Source organism: Myotis myotis, unplaced genomic scaffold (assembly GCF_014108235.1).
Source record: "Myotis myotis isolate mMyoMyo1 unplaced genomic scaffold, mMyoMyo1.p scaffold_m19_p_3, whole genome shotgun sequence".
Lineage (NCBI taxonomy): Eukaryota > Metazoa > Chordata > Mammalia > Chiroptera > Vespertilionidae > Myotis > Myotis myotis.
The window spans coordinates 19,824,423-19,840,123 of record NW_023416335.1 but is presented as its reverse complement, the minus strand read 5'-3'; the positions used below and the strand labels follow the sequence as shown (position 1 = coordinate 19,840,123).

At 36.5% G+C, this 15,701-nt stretch overlaps 1 non-coding gene across 1 annotated transcript; it reads left to right on the top strand.

The window, feature by feature from the left end:
* The first annotated feature begins 13,213 nt into the window (after positions 1–13,213).
* Positions 13,214–13,320, top strand: LOC118652191. The gene has a single exon (XR_004966461.1). It is a non-coding gene; the product is annotated as a U6 spliceosomal RNA (small nuclear RNA).
* The last annotated feature ends 2,381 nt before the right edge of the window (positions 13,321–15,701 follow it).

Genomic DNA, 15,701 nt, shown 5'->3' with positions numbered 1-15,701 from the left:
TAAATGTTACCTTCAATTGTATCTCTATAAACTGTACTCTAACAAAATCAGTATGTTCCACTTCTACCAGGGTCTTCTGCTCTCTGGCTTATTCACATATTCCCTCCCCTTTTTCTTCCTTTTGGATATGTCTAGATTCTTTTTCTTTATACTATGTACAAAGTAATCCACTCAATGAAGTCATTCTTACTCCTCCCCAATTAACATTTACTTTTTTTCAATTTTATGAATGCTCACAGTCCTCTATGCCTTTCTGGTAAGATGTATCGTGTCCTGTGTGTGTTGTAGTTGTTTGTATATGTCTTGATTCTCCCAATCGATCTTCACACAATTCTTTGCCTAGTGCCATCCACTTTGCTAGTACTCATTACATACTGGATGCGTGAATGAATGAATAAATGAATAGTTGAGAATAAAGATGCAAGAGTAACTAGAATTTAAAATGAGTCTTTGGAGATTTACTAAGTGGCCTATTTCTTTAAAATATGTGGACTGCCAGAACCGGTTTGGCTCAGTGGATAGAGCGTCGGCCTGCAGACTCAAGGGTCCCAGGTTCGGTTCCAGTGGGGGGCATGTGCCTTGGTTGCGGGCACATCCCCAGTGCAGGGCGTGCAGAAGGCAGCTGATCGGTGTTTCTCTCTCATCGATGTTTCTGGCTCTCTATCCCTCTCCCTTCCTCTCTGTAGAAAATCAATAAAACATATTTAAAAAATAAAATAAGATATGTGGACTTCTAAACTGTCTAAATTTAGCAAACAAAATTAAATAATATGTCCTAAATTTTGCATTTAGTATTAGATCCATTTGATAGCCAAAGTCTCATTCATTTTTGACTGATTTAATACGGCAAGCAACTATACCAATAAAAAAGGACAAAGGATTGGAAAGTCTATTTGAAGTCTAACTAATCTTTACTATACAGATTTATGTTGTAAATGTTTATTTTACATGCCAACCAAAGAATTAGCAACCTTAGGTTAGCTATGTCCCAAAGAACATTTTTAACATAATCTTTTAAAAGCAATTTCAACAAATAGCTGCATTTCCTCTTAAAACATTTTTTCCATTAAAGACCTATATATATTCATCTACCAAGCCTTTAAAAATACGTTAATAGAAGTAGGACTGGGATTGGAATGCATAATGGAGCCAGCCAAGATTAGAAACAGGTAAATGAATTCATTGAAACAAGATGCTAATGAAGTTGGGGTTACATATTCAATCCCCACATTGATGAGTTTGCTGGACTCCATTCAAGTTCCAAAGTCTAAATTTTAGTCCCCAATCCAAGGAGAAAATAAAGCTGGGTCAGCAAAAATGTATCCTTTATTTAATTTAAAAAATTAAATAAAAATACTTCTCTTGTGTAAAGAGTATCAGAATAGCCATAAATTTATAAAATACATCTCATTAAATACATCAGGTTTAAAGATAGAGGGGTGGAGAAATCTTGGAAAGAAGAAAAACTGTTCTAGAGTTAAACAGGGAGCATACTAGCTATCATCCCAAAAGGAAGTCTGGAAGTTGAAGAATTGGGGTGGGTTGGTTCAAAGAACCTTAGTTTAAATAGAAAAAATATGTTGAAGGAGATCTATGAAAGTCTGAGTGGCATCAAAAGCTAGAGGAGAGTTTTATAAATTCTGCTCTAGCCCCTTTCTCAATTTTATGTATTATTGCATGCTTGTCATACTAGCTTATTGCATTTTTTTGAGGGGGTAATAGGAATAAGAACACTATCAAAGGGTTTACTCTCAAGATAGTTATGCTGCTAAAAAACAATTAAGTGCAAAACACCATTACTTGTAGGATGCAATGAAGCAAACATTTTTTTTTCCTTTTATTTTAAATGTACCAGATATTTTCTCCCCAAGGCAAATACTGTGGGTTGCAGTTAAAAGTAAAAAAAAAATTAGAAGTTGGGAGCTGGATAAGCAATCAGAAACTGTTACTGGAATTTGAACTTTTCCTAAGCAAGTAACCATGCTTGTCTAGAAAACTGCTTCAAGTGAGAAAAAGAAAGGACAGTGATTGAGGCAAAGAAATCCACTGTGAAATGCTCTTGTCTCCTTGGTGAGCAGCACATTTAAAAGTACTGTTTCCAAATTACTTTATCCTGGGTGTGTATCCACTTCCTGTCTCTCCCTGTATCATATGTATATAATGACATATCGATTTCAAGTCCAGCTTGAAATGGAATGGAAGCCCGCCCCCCGCACCCCCCCCCCGCCCCACCCCACCAGGGAGAAGGGCATTTTTTTCTGAGTAAGCTCGTGCTGTGCACATTCTCAATGTACCATCTGTCTCCCGGATGATTGGTCATTGGACCACGTGGAAAAACGAGGTTGAAGAAGAGGGGATAGGAGAGGGACAAGAAAGAAAATGTGACCTTTCTCATTTCAGAGGTGAATTGAGTTCCAGGCCTGGGTTAGTAGTTGTCTATCAGATTTTGTGCAAACCCTTTCCAAGGTCAAACACTTTAAATCTAACAGCCTGGACAACACAGAATATACATTTTAAGCCACACAGCCTACTCAGCATTCTGTCTCTGCATTGATAGCCACTGCCAGAATTATTATCCTGTCATGATTTCTGTAGAGGCTCAGGAATAAGACACTGGCGAAGCAAACAGATGACCTCAGAGAGTTTCCATTCTAATCTCAATTCAGTGAATGTCCTTAATTCTGAATAATTGGTAGTGAACAAAGTATACTGTAAAATACTGCAGCAGCAAGTCATATGAAATGACACAGAAAATGTTAGCCATATAGAGGTCAAAATAAAATGCATACAAAAAAATAAGCCAAAATGATAGATGTTTAAAGGCAAATACAGTTTTATTGCTTTCAGCTGCATAGAGTTACTATTATAGAAGAGTATTTACACTTCTATAATGTGTAAATACTCTTCTATTATAGTTACTGAGATGACTGGCTCCAATATAATGAACAGATAAGATGAATTGGTTTCAATAACCTTCAGTTTTCATAGAAATACAGTGACATGTCTAAAATGCACTTTTATCTGAAGTAAGGTAAGGAGCAACTATTCATGGAATTATTACTAAATGTTGAAACCTATGTTATAAAATGTACATATGTCACCTCCTTTAATTTAATTCTAAGGTTTATTTGATGCCTTCTTTTTTATAGATGAGAAAACTGAGGTTTGGAAGGTTAAGTAATGTCCAAGTTTATACAACTAGTAAGTAATAGAGCTCAAATTTGAATTCAGTTTGAGCCGAAGAATGCACTTTTCTCTATTATTAAAATGCACCATAGGATATGTGATGAAAAAATAAAGATTGGCTTATCAGATAAGTGAAATTACTTGGTTCATTTTACATGAACAAGTAATGTAGATAAATGCTTTACAAAAGTAAATTTGGAAGGCTTTTTAACTTATTCCACTAATGTAATAATCATTAAAAATCTTATATATTTAGAATTTCTTTTTGCAATTTCCTTTACAGCCAGTATGAAACTATATTTATGACATTGAGCACCTTCTAAGTCACAGTCACTAAGTTAGAGAGAAAGAAAAACATATAAAAATCAAGTAATGCAATTCCTGATCTCTGTTAATTTGAAATACAGGCTGAATGAAATATTTCTACATCTACCTCAACACAAGGCTGTATAGCAGTGCACACAGTGCACACACCCTGTGAGTGCCAAATGTTTTCATTTTGCACATGAGAGAATAGACGAATACTTTGTAATTTGACCTACTGGAGCAGTGGTTCTCAACCTTCTGGCCCTTTAAATACAGTTCCTCATGTTGTGAGCCAACCATAAAATTATTTTCGTTGCTAGTTCATAACTGTAATGTTGCTACTGTTATGAATCATAATGTAAATATCTGATATGCAGGATGGTCTTAGGCAACCGCCAAAGGGGTCGCAACCCACAGGTTGAGAACCGCTGCTGGAGAATTTTGGCTTTAATTTATTTTAAAATTTTTCCTTGAATACCATTTCAATAATGTACAGAATGAGTAATTTACGTACATTTGGAAGAATAGACAACAATATACAAATAGAAGGAGTTAGGAAAGACTTTTTTTCCTTCCAGTCTAACAATGATTAGACATTATGTGTGTGTACTGAAAAGTAAAAAATAAGTAAATTCTACATTAACTGATATGACTTCATTTTGAGGGTATTTTAACAATATTAATTGATCATCCTATTTTATCTACTGTGTCCCGGTTAAGATAATGGGTCTCATTACCTCATGGTAAATACAACCAAGAGTGGATTAAACTCCCAGGTTAGTTATCAGTTTAAATTTCATCTTTTAAGGGTAAGTTTTATTTTATTTTTTTAGAAATGATCACAGTGTTCTGAGCTATAATAATTTAGAATTTGAAATATATCCTGTCACAAGTTCTGATGACAATTTTTAAAAAAGAGTCAAAATGTGTACATGGCTCCTGGGAAGGGGGCCACCTGCCTTTGTCAGTGTATCAGACATCACAGGTGATATAGCACTTACTCTGAAATGTCAAGATCTTTCAGTCATTGGAGGCTAAACTAATACGATTTTATTGTTGCCATAAGTAAAATGATTTGGAGGTTGAGGGTCAGGCTTTCTTTACTTTTCTAATGAGTATAGGCAGGAATTTTTTTTTAGTTCAGAGACCTTCCAAAACAGCCTTTGTATTATCCACAATATATTTTAAGCAATTGTTAGCTATTTTCTCTTGCTTTAGTTAATCTAATTCCATAAATGTATATGTGCTTATGGAACAAAAATGAGGACATTTAGTAATTAAGTCGTTGCTTGTTGATGCAGAAATACATTCCAAATAATCCAATAATTTCAGTCATGTGAGTGGATTTTGGTGGGGCCTGAATTGTTCAAATAGGCCATAGTAAGCCATTTGTAACCACAACAGTTTCTCTTTGTTAGTGCAGTAAATCAGTGGCAAAATGAAAACACTTCTTAGGAATAGTGCAGATAAAAAGGACACAAAAAGCAATTTTGATACTGTATTTTCCTTCCTAAGGCTTTAACATTTCTGATTATTAATCTGGTGTGGGAAGTTTCTATCTGTGCTTCTTTCCAGTTATCTTGCAAGCAGGTATTCCAGGAAACTTGCTCTTTCTAAATCTAGTGGTTCTCAGTCAGGGCAAGCCATTCTTGCCCTTCCAGGGGATATTTGACAGCATTTTTATTATCATAATTGGGGGTGCTACTGGGAACTAGTGGTATAGGCCAGTGATTCTGCTAAATGTCCTATAATGCACAGGACACCTTCAAAGCAGAGAATCATCTGCTCCAAAAAGTTAACAATGCCAAGACTGAGAAACCCTGCTCTTATGAGAGCCTGCTAACTCAGACCTGAAGGAAGTCCAGAGTGGGGCCTATGTGTGAAGGCAAAACTGGCCACCTGGAACCAAATAAAGTGAGTGGGAGAAGCAGGGGTTGGGATGATATCATGGGTGACACTCACTATGGATACAGTGAAGTTTCCTGGAGTGGAGAACATTTGAAAGGGAGATTGAGTTCCTTGTATCATTCTGATGACTCTGAGAAGTTAGGTTCTAGGAGATAGCCTCTTCAGTCAGCAGAATTCTTCTAAGATTCTGACTTAGAATCTTAGACCACTCCTAGACCACTCTGAAACAGGCAACCATGACCTGGACTTGGATGTCAGTGCCTCAGGCCTTGATCTGCTGCAGCTTTTAAGGCAAAATATCAGCACCTCATTGTCCAGAGCCTCGCTGTGGTCATTGCCCTGTGCATGTGTCCTGCATGAACTTTCACAATGATTTACTGAATGGCTTCTCAGTCTCTAACAGGAAAATGTTTCATCTTTCCTTCTTCAGCCTTATGTAGCTATTAGTTTAGTGTTTGTCAGTATTTTTAATTCTTTTTATCTGATTCTTAGGCTTATTTTTAACTTGCATTTTTCTGAGTCTTTAATTCCACCTCAGTACATGTCTATATATTTTCTGTTATTTTGGCACAGTAGATATTTTCCTGGATTGAATCATAATGACAATAGATTTATTTAGTGTTCTAAGGTTGATTCTGAGTATTACTGTACCATTTAATATGTTGCATCATTTCTATACCCCACATTGTAGTTATTTATCTAGTATTTGTTAACAGGGCTATGCCCATTGCAAATTAAAATGCAATAAATATTATTATAGTGTTGATAATGTTTAGGACATATATTTGTAATAACAATGAATGTCATAAATCATCTGCTTTGTTTCTAAAATAGAGGTCTTTTCTATAACCATGTAATTATTAATATCTACTAGTATATATCATGTCCTTAGTAATTTTTCAGTTTTCTTGAATGACTATCTCACTTGATTTAAACATTTTGCCTATCCTTTTTTATATCAATGAGGAGTATGTTTAGGTAATCATTGTCATTTATATTTTTACATCTCCTAGGGTTGTAGAACTTTATTTATCACTAACCAGAACTGAATGACTGTCCACTATGTGCCTGGGAATTTAAAGGAGGAAGGTTACAAATGGTAAATAAAATCCACCAGTGTTTAAATTCAGGGGAATTATAATCTAGGTTGAAACCAAACCTAGATTCCTCATTTCCTGATATCAATTATTGCTATGTAATAATTTTTATGCAACTTTTTGAGATAAGATTTACCCTGGATTTAGGTTTTCAAATTATGACCTCCAAAAGGTCATTTTGGAAAAAAGGGAGAATGAAGATACTTGGTCTATATATCCTTCTCAAGCTTTACAAAGTTGTCTTGAGGACCCTTTAAGGGTTGGTAATGCATGAATTGTTCCCCCTCCCCCTTCTATAGTTGATTTGGTAAACTCAAGGTTCTATGATGCAATTTGAAACAGAAGAAACAAAGAGATTATGGAAGAGTGGTTTATTAGGAATTATTATATTCCATGCTAATGTCAATATAAATGCAAAATGAAAAGCCTTGGAAAGATTTTGTTATTCTTCAGAATTTCATTAATCCAGTCACAAGTAACAGAGGGCTGGTCTATCTCCCCATTCCACCTCCATTCCCCCACCTCTATTCATTGTTCATTTTAAACAGTTTAATGGCTGGGAAGTATTCATGAATTCTAGTTGCTTCACTCTCCTAATCATGTTGTCGGCTTAAAATTCACATTTAATTAACCTCTTCACCCAAGGCATAAATCAATAATAAAACTCCAAATGCCTACCATGCCAATAGTGATTTTCATTTTGAGGAAAACTGTTGAAAATTAGACATTAGAACGCCCAAAGAAAAGCAGAGAGCTAGTGGCGTGGAGCAAAAAGGAGCTAACATAAATTGTGGTGATGAAAGCGCTGGACTTGAGAGAGAATATTTATTTATTCAGATTTCAGAGACCAGTATACGTTTAAGATGGGTTCAGAAAATAATCTTTTCTCTAGAAAAATTAGAGGCAGTCTGACAATGATAAAGGAGTAATGTAGCACTCAAATTCTTAGTAGAGGAATTTCTAAAAGAAGAGATGTTGTTTTGAGAAAGGAACAAAGGCTTGACACACTCAGTTCAAAATCTGGCACTAACACTTTAGATATATGACCTTCATTATATATTTTAATATCTCTACATGATAAATTTTCTTTATGTGACATGGAAATACTGGCCTCTACCTCATAGAAGTGTCCTAAGAATTAATTAAGATTAAATAGATTAATAGATGGAAAAGAAATTCCATGTGTGTATGTGTGTAATTAAGAGCACGTACACAACACACACACATATACACAATATAGCAGAGAGAGTCTGACCTTCTAATTGCTATTGATTATTGATTGATACAAGGAGAATTCACACCCAAACCAAGATAATTGAAGTTTTTAACCAAGTAGTAAGTTAGTTTCAGCCCTTCTCCACTAAAAATGCTATCCTATCTAATAAAGAGGAAATATGCTAATTGACCCTCATGCTGTTGCAATGATGGCAGAGCCCACAGCCAGTAAGGAGGGAATATGCTAATTGACTGTCCCGCCCTCAAAGATGGCAGTGCCCACAGCCAATAAGGAGGGAATATGCTAATTAACTGCCCCACCCTCAAAGATGGCAGCACCCACAGCCACAAGATGGCTGACAGGGGAGGGCAGTTGTGGGCAATCAGGCCAGCAGGGCAGGGCAGTTAGGGGCAACCAGGCCAATAGGGGAGGGCAGTAGGGGGGGACCAGGCTGGCAGGGGAGCGGTTAGGTGTCGATCAGGCTGGCAGGGGAGTAGTTAGGGGGTGATCAGGTTGGCAGGCAGAAGCAGTTAGGGGCAGTCAGGTGAGCGGTTGGGAGCCAGCAGTCCCAGATTGTGAGAGGGATGTCCGACTGCCGGTTTAGGCCTGATCCCACAGTGATCAGGCCTAAACTGGTAGTTGGACATCCCCCAAGGGTTCCAAGATTAGAGAGGGTGCAGGCTGGGCTGAGGGACACCCCCCCCCCCCAGTGCATGAATTTCATGCACCGGGCCTCTAGTTAAACATAAGCCAAGAAACCATGTCTCCTGACCACAAAAAGTGGTATGTAGGAAGTTTAGGTGAAATACATATACACACAGACACACACACACATACACATACAGAAGTTGAGATGGAGGATATAGAGATTGATTCATGGTATTCAAGTTAAGGGTTACTGTGGTTCCCAAAGAACTAGCTATATTGCTGTTTCACTTGTGTTTGATTGAATGACCTCTCCCCTTCATTCTCATTTTTTTAAACAGTTTTATTGAGGTATAAGTTACATATCATAAAATATGCCCATTTTAGGCATACAATTTAATGAATTTTAGTAAAATTTTAAGAGTTACACAACTAATAACATAGTTCAATTTACACTATTCCCATTACTCCAAAAAGTTTTCTTGTGCTGTATTACAGCCAATTTCTATTCCTACCTCCAGTTCTAGGCAGCCACTGATCTGCTTTCTGTCTCTTAAAGATTTTTTAAAATAAAAATTTATATATAAAGAATCATACAGTAACTGGTCTTCTGAATATGATGTCTTTCATTCAGTATAATGTTTTGCAGGCTCATTCATGTTGAGTCATCTATTAATATTTTGTTTCTTTTAATTGCTGAATAATATTCCATTATATGAATGTACCATATTTTGTTTATCCTTTCACCAGCTGATAAACATTTGGACTCTTTAGTTTGGGGCTATTATGAATAATGATGCTAAAAAAGTTCATATGAAAATTTTTGAGTGGACATGTTTTCACTTCTTTTTCTTGGGTAGAACTTAGAGTATAATTATTAGGTTATATAATAAATTTATGTTCAAATTTTTAAGAAAAAATCTGTTTTCCAAAGTGATTTTATCATTTTATATCCCTATCAATAACATTTCATCACTTCCTGGACAATGCTTGATTTGTCAAACTTTTAAGTCAGTCATTTTGTTGGGTATGTGTGTGGTGTTATTTCATTGTGGTTTTAATTGGCATTACCCTAGTGAGTAATGATGCTGAGCTCCTTTTGTGTTTATTGGACATTCATATATCTCTTTGGTGAATTGACTATTCAAATATTTTTCCCATGTTTTAATTGGGCTGTTTGTCTTCTTACTATACTCCTGTAGTAAGAGTATATTGTACATTTGGGATACAAGTACTGTATTAGAAATAAAATTTGAAAATATTTCCTTGTATTCTATGATTTGCTTTCCATGATTACAGTGATGTCTTTTGAAAAGGAAATATTTTTATTTGGATGAAGTTCAATTATCAATTATTTTATGAATTGTGTTTGTGGTGTTGTATCCAACAATCTTTGCCTAATCCAAAGTTACAAATTTTTTTTCCTTTTTTTCTTCTAAAAATGTTATAGTTAAGCTTTCATATTTAGTTCTATGATCCGTTTTAATTGATTTTTGTGGTATGAGTTAAGAAGCTAAGATTAGTTCTTGTGTGTGTACTCATGTGCGTGTATATATTTGTAAAATTCTATGGGGAAAAAAGCTTGCTGGGATTTTTTTTTCAAATGAGTATTTTGTTACTTTATTTTTTAAAATTTATCTTTATTGTTGAAATCATTATGATGTCCCCTTTTTTCACCAGAGATTCCCTCCCCCTTTTATCCTTCCCCCCATGCCGTGCATTAAATCTATAGATCAGTTTGGAGAGAACTGCCCTCTTAAGAATATTGAGTCATCCAAAATGTAATCTCCTTTCAAATTTTGTCTTTGAATTGGATTTCTGTCAGTTAAAACTAAAAGATTTTTGTATTTATATATCATTGTTTCACTTTCTCTTTCCAATTTCTTCTGATTGGTGATTTCTAGACAAAATTACCCTATGATCAAATACATTATCAAAATTTCTAAAAACACCAGAAGTGAGGAAAAATCAGGATGGTAGAAAATAAAACAGAACCATACTATTGCAGAGGTAAATGGAGAATAGACCACATGGAGTGGTAAAACTTGTTTCTGGATCACTCTCTGGTGATTGCAAAAATACCACATTAGTCTATTATTATAGGCCAAGATTTTCTTCTTCCAGACACAATTAGTTAATCAGTTATTTATAAAAGTGGGTTCTAAGCAGACATATATTAATAGTTCCTTTTAATTTCTGAATAATACTCCATTATATAAATGTACCATGTTTTGTTAATTCTTTCACCAGATGATAAACATTGGATTATTTTCAGTTTTCTGCTGTTATAAATAATGCTGCTAAAAGAATTGCATGCAAATCTTTGTATGGACTTGTTTTCATTTCTTTCTCTTGGGTAGAACTTAGAGTATAATTGTTAGGTTGTATGGTAAGTTTATGTTCAAATTTTTAAGAAAATTGAATTGAGTATAGAATTACAGAGTGATAATTATAACTCCTTTGATCTGATCACATATTTCTATGAAGGTTTTTATTGAAGATTACATTTTAAAAAATAATCTTCTTGATAAAACACCCTGCACAGAACTTTTATAAAATTATCAAAATCTGAGCAGTATGTTTACATAAACAGCTATTAAACCATGGTTCCCATACCTTGCTTCCCTTCCCATTTTTACCTGAACAATTGATTTAATTGAGCCTAAATGATGAAATTGATATTTACCAGTATAATTTTGATATCCTTGAATATTGATTCTATTCAACTTCTTAGCTATTCCTCTTAAATTTTGTAATCCTATCTAATAATACACAAACATGGTAATTAACAGTACCTCCAACACGCTTCCCATTGGCTAATCAGGGCAATATGCAAATTAACTTCCAACCAAGATGGCGGCCGGCAGCCAGACAGCTGAAGCGAACAGGAGGCTTGCTTGCTCCAGTGATGGAGGAAGCTAAGGTTCCCTGCCTGCCGCTGCTGGCCTCTGAGCTGCCCTCTAAGAAACAATGTTGCAATTATAGAAGCTAAACAAACCCCAGAAACCTGCTTTCAGCCAGCTGGGCCTCAGAGCTGGAGCTGAAACAGTGTTTCAATTATAGAAGCCAAACAAACCCAGATACCTGCTTTCAGCAGCCAAGGTCTCAGAGCTGGAGCCAAGCCTCAGAGCTAAAGCCAGCTCTCAGCTCCAGTGACAGCCATAGAAGGTAAATAAATCCCAGAATAAAAGAAAAAAAGGAGAGGTTGGGAGCTTCAATCACCTGCCAGCCTGAAAACAGCCCTCAGCCCCTCACCCACACTGGCCAGGCACCCAAGCGGGAGCCCCGCCCTGATCTGGGACACCCTTCAGGGCAAACCAGCCGGCCCCCACCCGTGCACCAGGCCTCTATCCTATATAGTAACAGGGTAATATGCAAACTGACCCTAACAGCAGAAGGACTGGGAATGACTGGTCACTATGACACACACGGACCACCAGGGGGCAGACGCTCAATGCAGGAGCTGCCCTCTGGTGGTCAGGGCGCTCTCACATGGGAGGAGCTCTGCTCAGCCACAAGCCAGGCTGATGGCTGCCAGTACCGTGGTGGTGGTGGGAGCCTCTCCTGCCTCCTCTGCAGCACTAAGGATGTCTGACTGCAGTTTAGGCCTGCTCCCCGCTAGCAAGTCGACATCCCCCGAGGGCTGCCGGGCTGCCAAAGGGATGTCTGATTGCCATCTTAGGTCCAATCTCCTGGGGAGCGGGCCTAAGCCAGCAGGTGGTCATCCCCTGACGGGTCCCAGACTGTGAGAGGGCACAGGCTGGACTGAAGGATCCCCCCCCCCCCCGAGTGCACAAATTTTGTGCACCGGGCCTCTAGTTTGCATAATAAATGACCATGATATTTTATGTCTTCACTACATTTAAAAAATTATCAAGAGTAAGAAAACTTTCAGACATGAAAAAACAATAGGTACCAGATTCACGCTCAAACCTTACATAGCTGGAAAATTGGAAAAAATATATAAAACTATGGTTATCAGACCTTGGACACTAAGCAATTGTATACTGTGGTTCCTGAAAGAAGAGAAACAAATGAAATCAGGTTTATTTTACCTCAATTTATTGTCTAGATTAAGTTTTCAGGCTGCAGCACAGAGAGGGAATACATAGTTGAAACCTAATGGCTCTCTTCAGCTAAAGAGATTGAGATCAGAGTTAAAAACAACCAAAAAAAACAAAGCAAAACAAAAACTCTAGAATTTGTGAAGCAGATTACTCCAGAGATCTGCATAGGTAGAGAGTCCCCTTCTCTCTCTCCCTCTCCCTTCCTTTCTCTCTAATATCATTGGAAACATACATAAAAAAGAAGAATGATGACATATTGCTCATAAGAAACTATGCAAGGCAGACAATGAAGGCAGACAATTAAAAATATATTTTTTAAAATTGTTAATCTAAATTCTATATTCAGTGGAAATTTTTTTTTCAAATGAACGTGAAATCCTTTCAGAAAAATAAAATCTGAGACAAGCAGTTGCTGGCAGACATGCTGTACATAAAATGTAACGGAAGTTTTTATTAGGCAGAATCATATACACAACACAATGAAGAATTCTGTTGAAAAACTGTTCAACAATCCAAACAATCTAAATATATATTGAATATAGAACGAATGAACTAATTATGGAATTGTGGTATATGCAATGAAATACTGATTGGTAATAAGAAATAATGAACTACTGATACATTAAATAACATAGATAAATTGTGAAACAATTATTCTAAATGAAGGCAGAAAGGGAGGGAGGGAGGGGGGAGGGAGGGAGGGAGTGAGAGAGAGAGAGAAGGAGAGAGAGAGAATTTCCATGCTTTATGATTCCATTTATATGAAATTTTACAAAAATTAAAATCTGGTGCTCTCTTCGGCAGCACATATACTAAAATTGGAATGATACAGAGAAGATTAGCATGGCCCCTGTGCAAGGATGACATGCAAATTCGTGAAGCATTCATATTTTTTTAAAAATTAAAATCTGGTGACAGAAAGAAGCAGATCAGCAATTTCAGGGTCATAGACTGTTTGGGGAAGCAATTGATTTCAAAGACATGAAGGTGTACTAAAGAGTGGTGAAATTATTCTGTATCTTTGTATGTTGATGGTGGTGATGGTTACATGCCTGGAACTCACTATATAGTACTCTCAAAATTGGCATTTTTAATGATATGTAAATTTTATGTCCATAAAACTAATTTTAAAAAATTATTAAGCACTTCTTGATCTAAGCCTTGTGCTGGATATCAAAATAAACATGACACAATTCCTTCTTTCATAGTCTAGTTGGGGAGATAGACAACTAATTTAGTAATTGCAATATATTATGTGATATGTGTATACACAGAGTTCTACAGGAACAGAATATTAGAGACTCAGGAAAAATTACCAGATGAGGGGCTAAGGATGACAAAGCACATATCCCTCTACTAATATACAAAGGCAAAGAAATTTATATATCAGAATTTTGAAATTTTGGTGTACAAGAAAACATTTAAATTTAAATTCTTAAGAGAATGCACTATTTTGGTGTGCATCCCTTGTACTCCTATACTCTTATCTTACCTTGATTTTTGTGAATGATAAAATAGATATACTAAACCACAGAAAGCTTAGTTGTACCGTACAATTAATATTCACATATATGTGGTTCCTCATAACCATGATCAAGATTTAAAGCATTCTTAGACTCTTCACTTTATTGAAGCCTTTGATTGCTGGTTGACTATTTATTGGTATTTTGGAATATGGGATATCAGGTGATGCTGTCACTTTATGGAAAAGTTGCAGAGGAAGATAAAAATTGTCATTGCTACTTATAGGAACTGTTCAGGTTGATCAATTTTGACTCTGTCAGCTTAATTATGAAGATCACTAATTTAGATAACATTTGTAAGTGCTCCCAGGGTGAAGCATGTCTTTCCATCAGAGGTAAATATCAATATTCTGCCGCTAAGAGAGCTATAGGAATTGTAAAAACATTTTACTGCAGCTAGAAAATTTATACTTTTCAGTGGGAGCATGTAGAACACTGAATAGGATGGGTGCTTTATAGCAAGTCTCTCCTATGCTTTTGTGTAAAAAGAAAATATACCTTTGTGAATTGACCTTAAAATGCACTTTATGGCAATAATATATGGCTAGCCACTTGACATAATAATTAATGCTAATGAAATCGATAATTAGGAGCCATTCTCAAATTTAATTAGACATACAAGTATTCTAATTAACCAGTTTTGGACTTGGTCTTGAAGTTGAAGGTCTTCTATTCCTTGACAGGATGAGGTCAGCTCAGGAAAAAGATCAGTTGGTACCACAAATTCTCTTATCAGTTCCAAACACTCTACCTTCATACTTTTAGTAGAACTTTTCTGCTTCTAGATCTTAACTGGAACTATTTCTGTCATGAATCACAAGCTTACAGTGAATGAGAACTGGGTATGTGCTAAGGTCTGAGGGAGAGATGAAATATGATGCTGGCAAGGTAGATTAGGGAAATGTCAGAAATGTCCTTGGCTTCAGGTTTCCTTTTCCTAACCCCCATGATTCAAAAGTGATTTGAGAATCTCACTTTTTCTTAATCTTTCTCTAGTAATGGGACCGTGTTTGCCAGCACGTTGTTTCACTGAAGCAACATTTTAAAAGATGCTTTTTAGGATCTATCCTAAACCAAAGGAGTGAGTAATGAGAATGTCAAGACCTTTCCAGCTTTAGCCAGGCAGCCTTTGCCTTCCTTCAGATTTCCTTGTATGGACAATCATCTGCCTGTCTCCACACAATTCGGGGCTTGCTTTGGTGACCCGAATACCTCAGTACCTGGGTGGCAAGTAGATGACATTGAGGAGGTCATGTCTAACACAAGGAGAATTATACGTCTCAGCTTGTTCAACCAGTCTCTTCTAAAAATATCTTTGGACAACTTACCCTGCTTTCTTTAGTGGAAGGGGACACTGGGGCACCATATAAGGTAGTGTCTTTTCATAGCATCTTACTGGCTTTCTCTGAGTTCACTTAAGGCTGCCTCACTGCTTGGGATTCAAGCAGGTTAATTTTCATAGTGCCATCATTCCAGTATCTCTCCTTGATCACTGGAAGATGATGGTCTCAGTATCCAATTCCAAAGACACAAGCCTCCAGTTACAAACATCCTACCTAGCCTCTGAGCATCCCCACTTCAGTTATCAGTATTACAATACACAACATTAGAATGAGAGAGGTCTGTTTCACTTTCAAACAAAATAAAGGAGCACGGCATGCTGCCCAGTCTGCTCATTCAAGAATCTAAGAGATCTCTGGGCATCCTCTTTGCAAGACAGGCGTTCAGAGTGCCCTGGGCCTCACACAGAAGG